We start from the raw sequence: 12,434 nt of genomic DNA, 5'->3' as shown, positions 1-12,434 counted from the left end.
TGTGTCTCCAATATCGTTTTATTCCTTCCAAATACCAGGTCCCTTTTCACTTGCATTGCCACTGAGGTTTATCCTTGTTCATATCTGGGTGGAAAAGCTGCCATGGTGGATAGATCCCATTGTTAATTCAACTTGTTATAGTAAATGTATATGCATACATACACATGCACACATACACAGGTCTATAAAATGACAGTTTCTTCCTGACACTTGTTGGCTCCATCTCCATTAGGTGGAAAGCATATCCCGTCTTTGGCAGAGTGAAGTGTTACCTACTTTGTATTTTTGCCTGTTCCTAGGCAAATCAATGATTTTTTTTTTTTCAGAGAAATCGAATAAGTTCTGTTTGGTAAGACACAATAGTGAGAAACTAAAAATGGCTTGTGCTTTCATCAATTTCATGAATCTAAGCCAGGAAGATTGTAAGTTAGAGGCTGCCTGAGCTACCTAGCAAAACCTTTTCTCAAAAAACAAGCTGAAAGCCAGGCAGTGGTGGCACATGCCTTTAATCCCAGCACTTGGGAGACAGAGGCAAGTGGGTCTCTGAGTTTGAGGCCAGCCTAGTCCACAGAAGTTCCAGGATGTTCAGGGCTAACCCCATCCCCCCCCCCCCCAAAAAAAAAGTCTTGAAAAACTAACGAAACAAACCAATTGAACAAAACTGAGAATGTCAGTTTGATCTCAAAGACTAAATGGTTTTGTATTTTCGTTTAATTTTTTTTAAAAGATGATGTTTAGCTTTTAAAGTTACCTGCAGTTTGTTTTTATGGATATTGTCAGGTGAGGTCTAACAGTTATCCCCCCATCCCCTTTAGTGGTATGCTTGTCTCTGCCCTTTATTTTAATTATACTTAAACATTTTGATATGGTTAGGGCAAGTATTTTTCACCTTTTTATAGTTTTCCAATTTTTCTTTTCTATTCTCACATATTGTCTTAAGGTTTCTATTGCTGAGGAGACACCATGACCACAGCAACTCACAAAGGAAAACATTTAATTGGGGCTGGCTTACAGTTCAGAGGTTTAATACATTATGGCAGGAAGCAAGGCAGCATGCAGGCAAACATGGTCCTGGAGAAGGAACTTCTTATTGCTGCTACATGTTGATATGCAGTCAACAGGAAAACTGTCTCACTGAGTATGACTTGAACGTGTATGAGACCTCAAAGCTCCCCTCAACTGTGACACTCTTCAACAAGGCCATACCTACTCCAACAAAGCCACACTTCCTAACAGTACCACTCCCTTTGCGGGCCATTTTCTTTCAAACCACCACATACATTGTTTAGATTTTTCTTTAGATGAATTTTGGAATTAGTTTTTTCAAACTATAATAGAAGTGTACCACAGAGATAGTGGAAAGTTCCGTGGCTGGGGAGGTAGGAGCAGGGTACAAGGATGAGACTGAATCTTTTTGGGAGATGGTTGTATTGAGCAAAAGAAGTAAACTGTTAGGTATGTATATGGTAAAGATTATGAGAGCTAGGTTTCTTGCTGTCTGAGAAAGGAATTAACAAACACGCAAAGATGAAAAGAACTCAGAAATGTTGGCCTGGAATTGGACTAATAAGTGTGATCTTTAACATGTATCTACATGTGTAAAAATAGTTATAAGAATGGTAACTATATATACATAGCACTTTTAAAAAAGATTTATTATGTATAGTGTTCTGTCTGCATGTAAGCCTGGTGGCCAGAAGAGGGCACCAGATGTCATTACAGATGGCTGTAAGCCATTATATGGTTGCTGGGAATTTAACTCAGGACCTCTGGAAGAACAACCAGTGCTCTTAACCACAGAGCCATCTCTCCAGCCCATGCATAGCACTTTCTACCTGGAAGTACTGATATCTTAGTTTCAGTCCTATCAGCTAAATCTTTGTTGCTAAATCATCTTGAAGAGGAATTGTCTTTGGAGAAGTGGGTACTTCTAGGAGTTGAAGCAGGAAAAATATCAGATGAATTTGAAGCATCTTTTGCCAGGAAATAGACCAGAAAATGTCAGGACACTGATGCTAGTTGGGTTTCCAGCTGGCCAAATCTGGAACACTTTGAGTGTCAAATGGATGAAGAGATAATGCTTTGCCCCTTGACAAATGTATAAGGAATGATGGCTAGAGTATCATTACCTGACAGAGCTCATAGAGATGTGGATATTTGACCAAGAACAAGGTATTGACAGACCCTTACAGTTGCCCCAGAAAGTGATTATTTTGAAGAGGAAAATGATATGACTTTGGAGGAACCTGCTCAACATTGTTTTGACCAGATGGTTAACATCAGCAGTGTATGAATGGGTTGACATTTCTGTTTATCTTGTGTGTTCTGTGTTGCTACCAGTCTCTCCGTGAGGAAATGCAGACCAGTCTGAGGCTGAGGGGTACCCCATGGAATGAAAGGACATACAGTCAGTAAAAGATTGAGGGGCTACTGCAGATCAATAGACAGCAATAGAGACATGACGCTTGGATGAAATGTTGGACCAGAAGGGGAAAAATGTGGCTGTTGTCATAATTGAGGTAGGGCCTGTCTGTGGGCTGGGTTGGTACTGCAGTAGTAGTGTTGGCTTCTCAATGAGGAGACTTGTGTGCTAGTTCTGCAGAAGAGTGAGTGCTTTTGGCTTTTAGGTTTCTCAAAGTGATCAGGCAGAGTTTTGTGGTTTTGGATATATGTAGAAAACTTAGCAGATGAGTTAAAGCACTGAGTTGAGCAATCTTGCCAAAAGGTGTATGCAAGCACTTAGAACTTTTCTGTGTGTTTGAAATTATTTAAAAGTGAAACTAATACTTTTGTTATTTTATTAATCTGGTACAGTCTTGACTTCTTCCAGTTTGTTTCAGTTTTGTTTTGAACCTTTTGGGGCTTCTCAAAAAAGTTTATAGTTTTCCTCATACAGCTTTTGCCTACTTATGTTTTGAGTTAGTCTTTTGACTCAATTCAAAAAGTATATTGAAGGAATTATAGAGACACTGCCTTTAAGTGGCAGCACTGATTGCTAATTGTGATCCTTTTGTAAAGACAAAAGGTACAAAATAGTACTGTACTGTACTATTAACATTTAAATGCAAAAGAAAATTTCAGTGACATCCCAAAGCCTTAGGCATCAACAGGTAACAAAGACTGAGAAGGAGATCTAGTTAGCCTAAGTGCCACTAGTTCTACTTTCCTGTCACTTTTCTGGTAACTGTTGAGCTATCATGCTCTCCCATGTAGCTTTTTGAATTGACTCTTGGACGCCCCTTTGTGTAAGTTAGATGGCAATAGGGGTGGGTATGGAGATAGGATATGAGCTGCAGTCATACCTCCAGGAGCTTCATCTTTATCCTCTGGGCTCTTGGGGCTTATGTCTAAAAGCAGGCCTGCCAATTGTGTATGTAATGTATAGTGGGAAATCAGGGAATTGAGCTGTTTGTAAGCCTTGTTTGTTTTTTGCTTTGTGTATGTGTGTTTGTTTTTCAGACAGGGTCTTTTTACACAGCCCCAACTGTCCTGGAACTCATTATATAGACAAGGTTGATCTTGAACTCACAGAGATTCATCTGCCTTTGCCACCCGAGTGCTGGGATTAAAGGTGTACATCATCATTCCTAGTTTTCTGACCCATTTCTTAGAAAAACCAAACAAATTAAAAACCGTCTGAGCCAGTGATGTGCATACCCACTTGGGCACTGTAATGTGTAAGGTATGCAGTGTGTTGGCTTTGAATTCCTGGGGCAGGGCATGTCTGGTCATCACCCATGCCTCTGGGTTTGTGGGGTGTCTCTGTCTCTTTCCCTTGGGCAGAAAAATGTTTTGCTGTTAGCTAAGATGATGTAAAGTCCAGTAGTGTAAATTTTATTCTTTGTATGTGAGGGCATATGAATCCTGCCATTGTAGATGGTCAAAAGCTTTTTATTTATCCACATCATTTTCTTTGTCATCCATCTATAAGAATGTCCAGTTTCCAAATGGACTTGTAGCACAGGTATGCACATAGTAGGCAGTGTGGCTAGAATCTTCACAATTACTGATTTATGTACTATTTAAGTAGCTATGCCATAATTTGCTTAATCATTTTCAAGTGATAAAAGACTTACAGCTTGTTGGCAGTTTTCTTTACAGGTCACACTGGAATAGTCTTTTTAAATTACCAATTTATATCTTTAGAAATTCGTAAGAACGTATGCTGCTTTTGTTATGTTTGTACTGCACTCAGCCTATTTCACCAGATGGCATATGATCTCTTAAGTTGGCATTGATTCAGAGTCTTACTATGTAGCCCTGGCTGGCCTGGAATGCCTCTGTAGACCAGGCTGGCCTCTAACTCACAGATGAAAGCCTATCTGCTTCTACTTCCCAGGTGCTCGTATTAAAGGTGTGTGCCATCATGTCTGTCTTCCTTAAATTTTTTTGGAAAAAAAATTGGGGTGGGTTTTTTGAGATAGGGTCTCCTGTGTAATTCTTTCTCCCATGTTGGCCTTAGTTCGTGATGATCCTCTTTCCTCAGCCTCCCAGGTGCTATGATTAAAAGCATGCGCCATCACTGCTCGGCAAGAGCCAACTACCGAACACTGCAGGTTTCTTTTTCCTGAGATACCAAAAAGTTTGTGAGTTCCAACTGACTTGGTTTCCTATGATGTTTTCAGAGTCCTTTTTTTGCGATTTCTTTGTCAGAGACCTACCAATGGCATCAGCACTAATTGTACTGAGGTTCTTGCCAGTCCTCAAGGACAAGCTAAATTCTTTTTGCAAACTAGATATGGACTAGGAAAAACTCAGCAAATCACTGGACAGATAAACAGTCTAATTTACTTAGTTTACATGCACATAAAGCAGATGAGACAGATAAATCCAGGTTTAAGGTAGAAAACTCAATTTGGCAAACTTAAAGATTCCTTTCTTAGTGTTTCTTAGTCTGCTTATGAGACACATGACTAATTTATGCAACTTCTAAGCCTTGGTTTATAAAAGGGAATACTAACACATTGTAGATACGGTAAGGAGAGAATCTGTTAACATTTAAAGTGCCTGGTAGTGTGTGTAGCATGTGTTAGGCATGCAATAAATTAGCAATAGCCATTGTTAATTTAGACCTGACCCAAGTTGTTGATCAGAATTTTCAAAAAAGGAAAACAAATGTGGATTTGAGATGTTTCTTGTTTAACTTATGGTGTAGTGAAAGACTCACGAGTTTAAGAATCAAAAGAATTTGAGTTAAAGCATATCCTAGAAAGTGACTTAGAACATGTCATAATTCATCAGTTTTCCTCATGTCTATCTATGTATACACATAAAAACAAGACAGCCGGACATGTTGGAATTTGCTTAATATATAGTAATTTTTAGTAATATTAGCAGCTCATTCCTTAGATACTGGTTAAATGGAAACATACTTTACTGTTTAGTTTCATTAAGTGAAGTAAACCAAAAATGGCTTGCTTTAAGGCTAACAGGTATAGAAAATCACATTTCATCAAACTCCTGGGACCCTGGAGCTCATGTGACCTGATAGGGTCGGAGAGGATACAGTAGGAGGGCACTTCTGAACCTAAGGATGGATGCTTCAGACATTGGAGAACGGTCATGGCTCAGGGGCACTTTTGAACAAGATTGTTGGGCAGAAACAGCAGAAACCACCAAGAAGATACTGTAGGCCATCCAGGACTGTGGGGAATATGACATTGTCAAAATAGTAAGTGGAAGAAAGTATTCTTTTGTTCCTATGACTGATGCCGGAACATAAAACTTTGTATAATTTTTTTTTCCAGATCAGGAAGATGAAAGTGTTCTTGTCAGAACCATAGATTAGGACAAATAGGAAAGAACAGGTTTGTGATTAAGCAAAGCCTTGCAAACTAAAAGAGATGAATTGGGACTCATCTGTTGAGGAGGTCAGGGAAAGACAACATTCATTATCTTTGCTGTTGAAAATAAGCCACATGTTGGCTCACAGTCATGTCTCAGTACTCAGGAAACTGAGGCAGGAGAATTGTTGTGAGTTTCAGGCCAGTCTGAGCAACGAGTGAGACTTGTTTCAAAAAAACGAAAAAACAGGTGACCTTCTAAGAATATATATGAGTCGACTTTATAGAAATCATTTCCACTACAAATGGCACAACCTAGCATTTTGACGTGAGAACCCTGGCCATAATGGTTAATGGAGTCCTGAAGACCCTCTCACATTCTGGTTCGCAGCCTAACTTCCAATTGCTACTCTTGAACCTTGTGTGTTTCTTGCAGTGTCGCTGTGTACTTTGTCTGACATCTTTAAGTGTTTTGTTATTAGTCCCTGTTGTATACTATATTATATGAAATAGAAGTCTCTCACTCCCCAAGTGATAATAATGTACTTTGAAATTCTGGGAATGAGTGAACTTTATCAATCAGGGCCCTGGTAGAAAACAGGTGACACATTCAAACTGGTAATTTGAGGAGCATTTAATTGTATCATTTAGAGTTCATTCAGGAAAAGAGAAGCTTTGTATTCTATGAAAAATTTTGGTACAAGAATTAAGGATTATAGCTGAGTGTTGTGGCACACACCTTTGATCCCAGCACTTGAGAGGCAGAGGCAGATGGAGCTCTGTGAGGTCTAGGCCAGCCTGATCTAAAAATGAGTTCTCGGATGGCCAAGGCTGTTACACAGAGAAATCCTGTCTCAAAAAATCAAAAAGGGGAAGAAAACAAAAAACAGGAAAAAAAGAATTAAGGATTGGGCAGACATGGGAAGAACTGGAATTGGGAGAGCCTGTTCATGCTGACCAGAGACTGAACTATCATAGGAGATATTCTTGGAAGTTTGTGAGGGAGCTGGTGGGAGTCTGTATCTGCTGCAGTTGCCTCTAGGTCGTATCAGCCTCTCTTTTTCCAATTTTTCTAATCGCCCTTGTGCTTCTCTTTAACACTGCTGGAAAAGACTCTGAAAAGTAGCACCACCACCACCACCTCAGCTCCTGATGTTGCATGTGGACAGCAGTGCAGAAGGATGGCCAAACTGGGAAAGCGGTCTCTTCTGGCCTGACATTGTTGATACCTCCTCAGCTAAAGGGCAAGAAGTAGTTTCTGAGCTCAGAGAAAATGGCTAAATGTTTAGTTTGCCAGATAACTGACAGAGCCATCCCTGTTTGTAGAAAGTCTTTACCAGCCTCAGAAATTGCCTAGTCAGGGCCAGGAGAGTATATTTCACTGTCTCCAAACTGGGGCAGAAGCCTGTCCATTGTCTTCATACTCTTCCTCCTAGGTTGTAAAGTAGTTTGTCACTGGGTGAAGAATGAGTCACAAGGGCAGATAGTATATCCTCACATGGGATTTAAGTAGAACTATTTATTGTCTTGAGGACTGAAGTTTTTTGTTCATTATTTTATTTTATTTTTTATTTATTTATTTTTTATATTTTTAAAGATTGTATCCTTCCTCTTTTTTAAAAAAATTATTTATGTACTTATTTATTATTTATTATATATACAATATTCTGTGTTCATGTATGCCTGCAGACCAGAAGAGGGCACCAGACCTCATTACAGATGGTTGTGAGTCACCACGTGGTTGCTGGGAATTGAACTCGACCTCTGGAAGAGCAGGCAATGCTCTTAACCGCTGAGCCATCTCTCCAGCCCCTTTATTTTATTTTTTTAAAGTAAGGAACATATTCTGTTATTCTGGCAATAAAAGGTCGTTAGTTAAACCTCCTTGGAAAGCTAAGAACTTTCTGGAAGATATTTGAGAGGATTTTAGGGAGAAAAGAATGGATTGGGGAGTGTAATGCTCTTAGATGATGACAAAAACAATAAAAATTAATGCTAGTTTTCTATAAAATGGTGATGTCACCAGCTTTCTACCAGGCTGGAGAGATCAGTCACAGCTGGGATAGTCTGGAATGTATAGACTCAAAGTCCTGGACCTCATTGGTACACCTCTGTGGCCATCTGAAATGTGAAATTTGAGGAAAGGGAAGGAAAGTGTGTTGGTAAATCTCTTCCAGATAGGTGTGAAAATTCCCCATTGATGACCAGCTGACTTTGGCATATATATTTTCCTTTTGTTATGTATCTATATGGTAGGATCATATTGGGATATTTTATATGCTGATTATAAGTTGCAAATACTTCCAAGTTTATATTTTTTATTTCTGAAAGTTTACTTTTTCCTGACTGCTTTACTTGAAACCCCTACAAAGGATAAACTTGGAGCACTTTCGGTACTCACACTTCAAGAGTGTGTACTCTGCAGGAGATAATGGCTATCATGTTTTTTCCTTTCAAGTCTATAAACTATATTACTGTAGGAAAAGAGGGATAATCCACAGTAAAGGAGTGTTTAGTACAGGGCTAGGAACAGGGCCACAGAGGAATTTTTCCATGTCTGTTTTCTCTGTAGAGATATAGTTTAAAATAACCAGGCAGCCCCAGGCCAAATTGCTGATATCTAAAGTGGTCTCCTGGTAGCTCTGATTTAGGAAAAATAGAAAGCAAATGGCATGATTTACGTTCAAACCTTCAGAAGCTAGTTTTACAGAAGAGTTAACTAAACAACACAGAAAGTGTCTATAAGGAGATTATCTCTGGAAGCAGCTTTTCATACCTTCAGTTAACTGCTAACTTTAATGTTTTGTTCAGTTTATCTCTCGTCAGCCACTAAGAACTAAATTCTAAGAACTAGAAGTATGCTGGAAACAAGGGAAGTTTAGATGTTGATGGAATTGTTCTTAGCACTCCTAAAGATTGGAGGAAGTAGAGAACCAGCTGGAACAGAATTGAAGGGACAGCACTGAAGGGACATGTTATGACCTGATAGAGTCCTCCGCATAATGTAGTAGGACAGATGTAGCCAGTGGCGCTGCCACACTGGGCTCTCATGAACTTGATGAATTCTGTACCTCAGTTTCCTCATCTGTAAAATGAGAGTTCTGGTCTTCTGAGGATTGAGTTAGTAACATTGTAATTGCTGAACAGGGTCAAACATTAAACACCTAAATAGATGGTGTTTAAACAGTACTCATGGAGAAATGGTGTCTGTTGAAGAGGTATTTCAAGGTAACAAGAAGTGGTTTTCTTCAGATCCTGACATTTCTTTTTTAATATAAACATTTAAAAGGAGAGCTTTGAGTCATGTGACCATACATAATCAGACTTAGACCCATGTCTAGCTACTTCAGTTATAAGGTATTTTAGAAGTGGGTCAGGAGCCAGGCTTGGTAGCACATGGTTTTTTAATCCCTGCACTCGGGAGGCAGAGGCAGAAGGATCCCTGTACTCTGAGTTTGAGGCCAGCTTGATCTTTATATTGAGTTGCGGGATAACCAGGGCTATAGAGAGAGACCCTGTCTCAACAGCAACAACAACAACTAAACCAAACAAAAATGTCCTTATCTTAGGGCTAGAGATTATTTTAGGGCTAGAGGTTGACTCAGAAGTTAAGAATGCTTGTTGCTGCTATTCCAAAGGACCTGAGTTGTGTTCCCAGTACCTACCTATCTTGGGCAGCTCACAACTGCCTGTAACTCGAGCTGGCCTCCAGGACACCTTCACATACATAGCATATACTTACTCAGGCATACACACACAAAATAAGTCTTTAAAAAAAATGTGTCACTGGGTGGTGGTGGTATACACCTTTAATCCCAGTACTAGGGAGGCAGAATAAGTTGGATCTCTTGAGTTTGAGGCCATGCTGGTCTACAGAGTAAGGTCCAAGACAGCCAGGGCTACACAGAGAAACCCTGTGGGGGGCGGGGGGAGGACACACACACAAACACAAAAAAGAAGAAAACAGTTTAGGGTTGCTGCTCATCTGCTGTGTATTTGTTTACTTTTGAAGTGGTTTCTCATATTTCTCATGTGTAGCCAAGTTAACTTGGGTTTTCCATAGAACTGGACCCAAAGGATTTTACAGGTAGCTTTTAAGTGTCTTCCAGCTCTGTTTTTAGATTGATGATACTTCTTCTCTCACCCGCTTAGCACTGTCTCTGAATATGTGAGCTCTAGCTTAGTTCTATAAGACCTGATTTTTTAAAAAAGATTTATCTATTTATTATATATACAACATTCTGCCTTGATGTATGCCCGCACACCAGAGGAGGGCGCCAGATCTCAGTACAGATGGTTGTGAGCCACCATGTGGTTGCTGGGAATTGAACTCAGGACCTCTGGAAGAGCAGCCAGTGCTCTTAACCTCTGAGCCATCTCTCCAGCCCCCAAGACCTGATTTTTAAGCCATTTCATTGTCCATGCAAAATGTCTGCTTCTGCTCTTTACTGTTTGAATGACATATGAATATTATAGCAAGAAACAGCAGTCTCTGCCTTTTAGGAGTTTATGTTTTAAGTTGAAGGAGTGGTAAGATAGTAAACATTTCTTTGCTTTAATTTATTAGATTGTACTGCAGCTGTATTGAGAGTGAGGGAACAAAGTAAAGGAGGAAGGAGGAACAAAGATGAGGGTACGTAGTAGCTGTTTTAAACAAGATACTCAGGAGGAGGTCTTGCTAACAGGTAGTGCTTGTCCAGAGACTAAAAAGGGGTGAGAAGGACAAGCCATGTGGCTGGCAGGAAGGGGGTGGTGTAAGTATGGAAGTGAGCCTGGTAAGCAGAGCAGAGTGTTGGTGGCCTAGCCCAAAGCAAGAAGATGGCAAATGTAATTAGTTGCCTATAGGCAGCTCCATTTTAACTTCCTTTAAGGGGGACTAAGACACAAGCTCCATAGACCACTGTGGGAAGAGTATATTAGGACTAGCTATGTATATTTTATAAACTTTCATAACTTTTTAAAGGTTTGTTTTTAAAGTCCTTTGAAGAAGTTTGACCTTGCTTTACTCTTTTCTGACTTTGAGAAAGGAGTCAATCCCAAGCAAAAGCAAAAGTAACATCAATTTAGGAGGCTGAAAAGAGGGTTCAGTAGGCAAGAGATACATATATTGCTCTTGCAGAAGATCCAGGTTCCATTCCCAGCACCCACTTCTGTTTACTCAACAACCGTCTATAACACTCCAGCTCTAAGATTTCCAACATCCTCTTCTGGGTACCCAGGCCCCTGCTCTCAAGTACATATATTCATACATAGACACATACACATTCACATAACTAAAAATAAACATGGAAAAATCTATTTAAATAAGAGGGTGATTATTGTAGAGATGCAGAAGTGGCAGCTCAGATAACTCTGGAAACCTGGGTCCTGGGCGTACACATAAATTTTTATTGTATGTATGTATTATATGAATGGTTGGTTAATTTGTTGGTTTCATATTTAATTTATGGACGTTTTGCCTATGTGTATGTCTGTGCACTATGTGTGAGCCTGGTGCCTTGAGGGATTAGAAGAGGGTATCAGATCCCCTGCAATGGGAGTTAGAGATAATTGTGAGCTACCATGTCGGTATTAGGAATCAAACCCAGGTCCTCTCTGCAAGAGCAACAAATGCTTTCTGTGTGTATGTGTACTAACTATATGCCTCTACCCAAGAAGATCAGAGCAGGGTGTCAGATCTCCTGGAACTAGAGTTCCACATTTTTATGAGTCGGTCACTAAACCCAGGTACTTTTAGCCTCGGAACCATCTTTCTGGATAGTCTTTTCAGCTCTTTTTTTTTTTTTTTTTAATTGTTCTCTACCATAGGAATAATAGTAATAACTGAATATTAGATGGCAAATGGAAAGCCACATGGAAAATAGAAGTACTGAAACTTCTTGGAACCTCCAAAAGAAAAAAAAAGACTAGTAACTGCTAGTCTCTGGCCTATATCTAGCACTTAATACCTGGAAGTTGAGGGTGGGTGGTCAAGAGGGGGTACTTGGGACACAATTTTATGTCAAGAGGGGGTCAGATTGGATGTTTATCGGGGTGACTAAGAAATCCATAGTAGTAAAGAGTTGAGTGTCCCAGAAGATAGTCATCATAGGCAGTTGGTAATTATAGGCAACCTGAAGTGGTTTGCATTTGAGTCTCAGAATAGTTCTCTTTCTCAGTCAGTGAGTGGAGCAGGTGTGGATAGCCCCTGAAAGAACCGCCTCATCATTATTTGAGGTACCTCACTTTAGCAGCCAGTTTAATGATGAAAATAAAGAGATGAAAGTGGTTCCTGTTACCCTTCCTACTATAACTGAAGATTAATGAAGAAATGTTTTTTGTTGCTCGTAATAACATCCTACTATTTACCCCAGTTGAATATTTATCCCAGTTGAATTTGTGAGATTTGTTTATCTAAATAATGAAGTTTTTAAAAGACTTTATTGAATGTGTTTGTATATTCCTAGTCTTTTCTTTGTTGTGTTACAGATGCCTTTTTCATTCTTTAGACTATTTCCCTGCTTATTTGCATTATCAGAAATGGATAGAATAAGGAAAAAGGAGGTGAAATTTAAAGCAGTCTGCTTTATCTGGTCAGTGAGTTATTTAGGCTTGATTTTTGTTTGTACCAATCAGATGTATGGCTCATGCTTTTCTTTCTTTTCCTTTTGT

The 12,434-nt window shown here is 39.5% G+C and overlaps 1 protein-coding gene across 3 annotated transcripts in view; it reads left to right on the top strand.

The window, feature by feature from the left end:
* Positions 1-12,434, top strand: part of Tcf20 (transcription factor 20) — an 83,115-nt gene that overhangs the window by 27,041 nt on the left and 43,640 nt on the right. The gene's annotated exons all lie outside the window — the stretch shown is intronic.

This window comes from Arvicola amphibius, chromosome 9 (assembly GCF_903992535.2).
Source record: "Arvicola amphibius chromosome 9, mArvAmp1.2, whole genome shotgun sequence".
Taxonomy (NCBI): domain Eukaryota; kingdom Metazoa; phylum Chordata; class Mammalia; order Rodentia; family Cricetidae; genus Arvicola; species Arvicola amphibius.
This window is presented reverse-complemented; position numbering and strand designations above follow the sequence as displayed.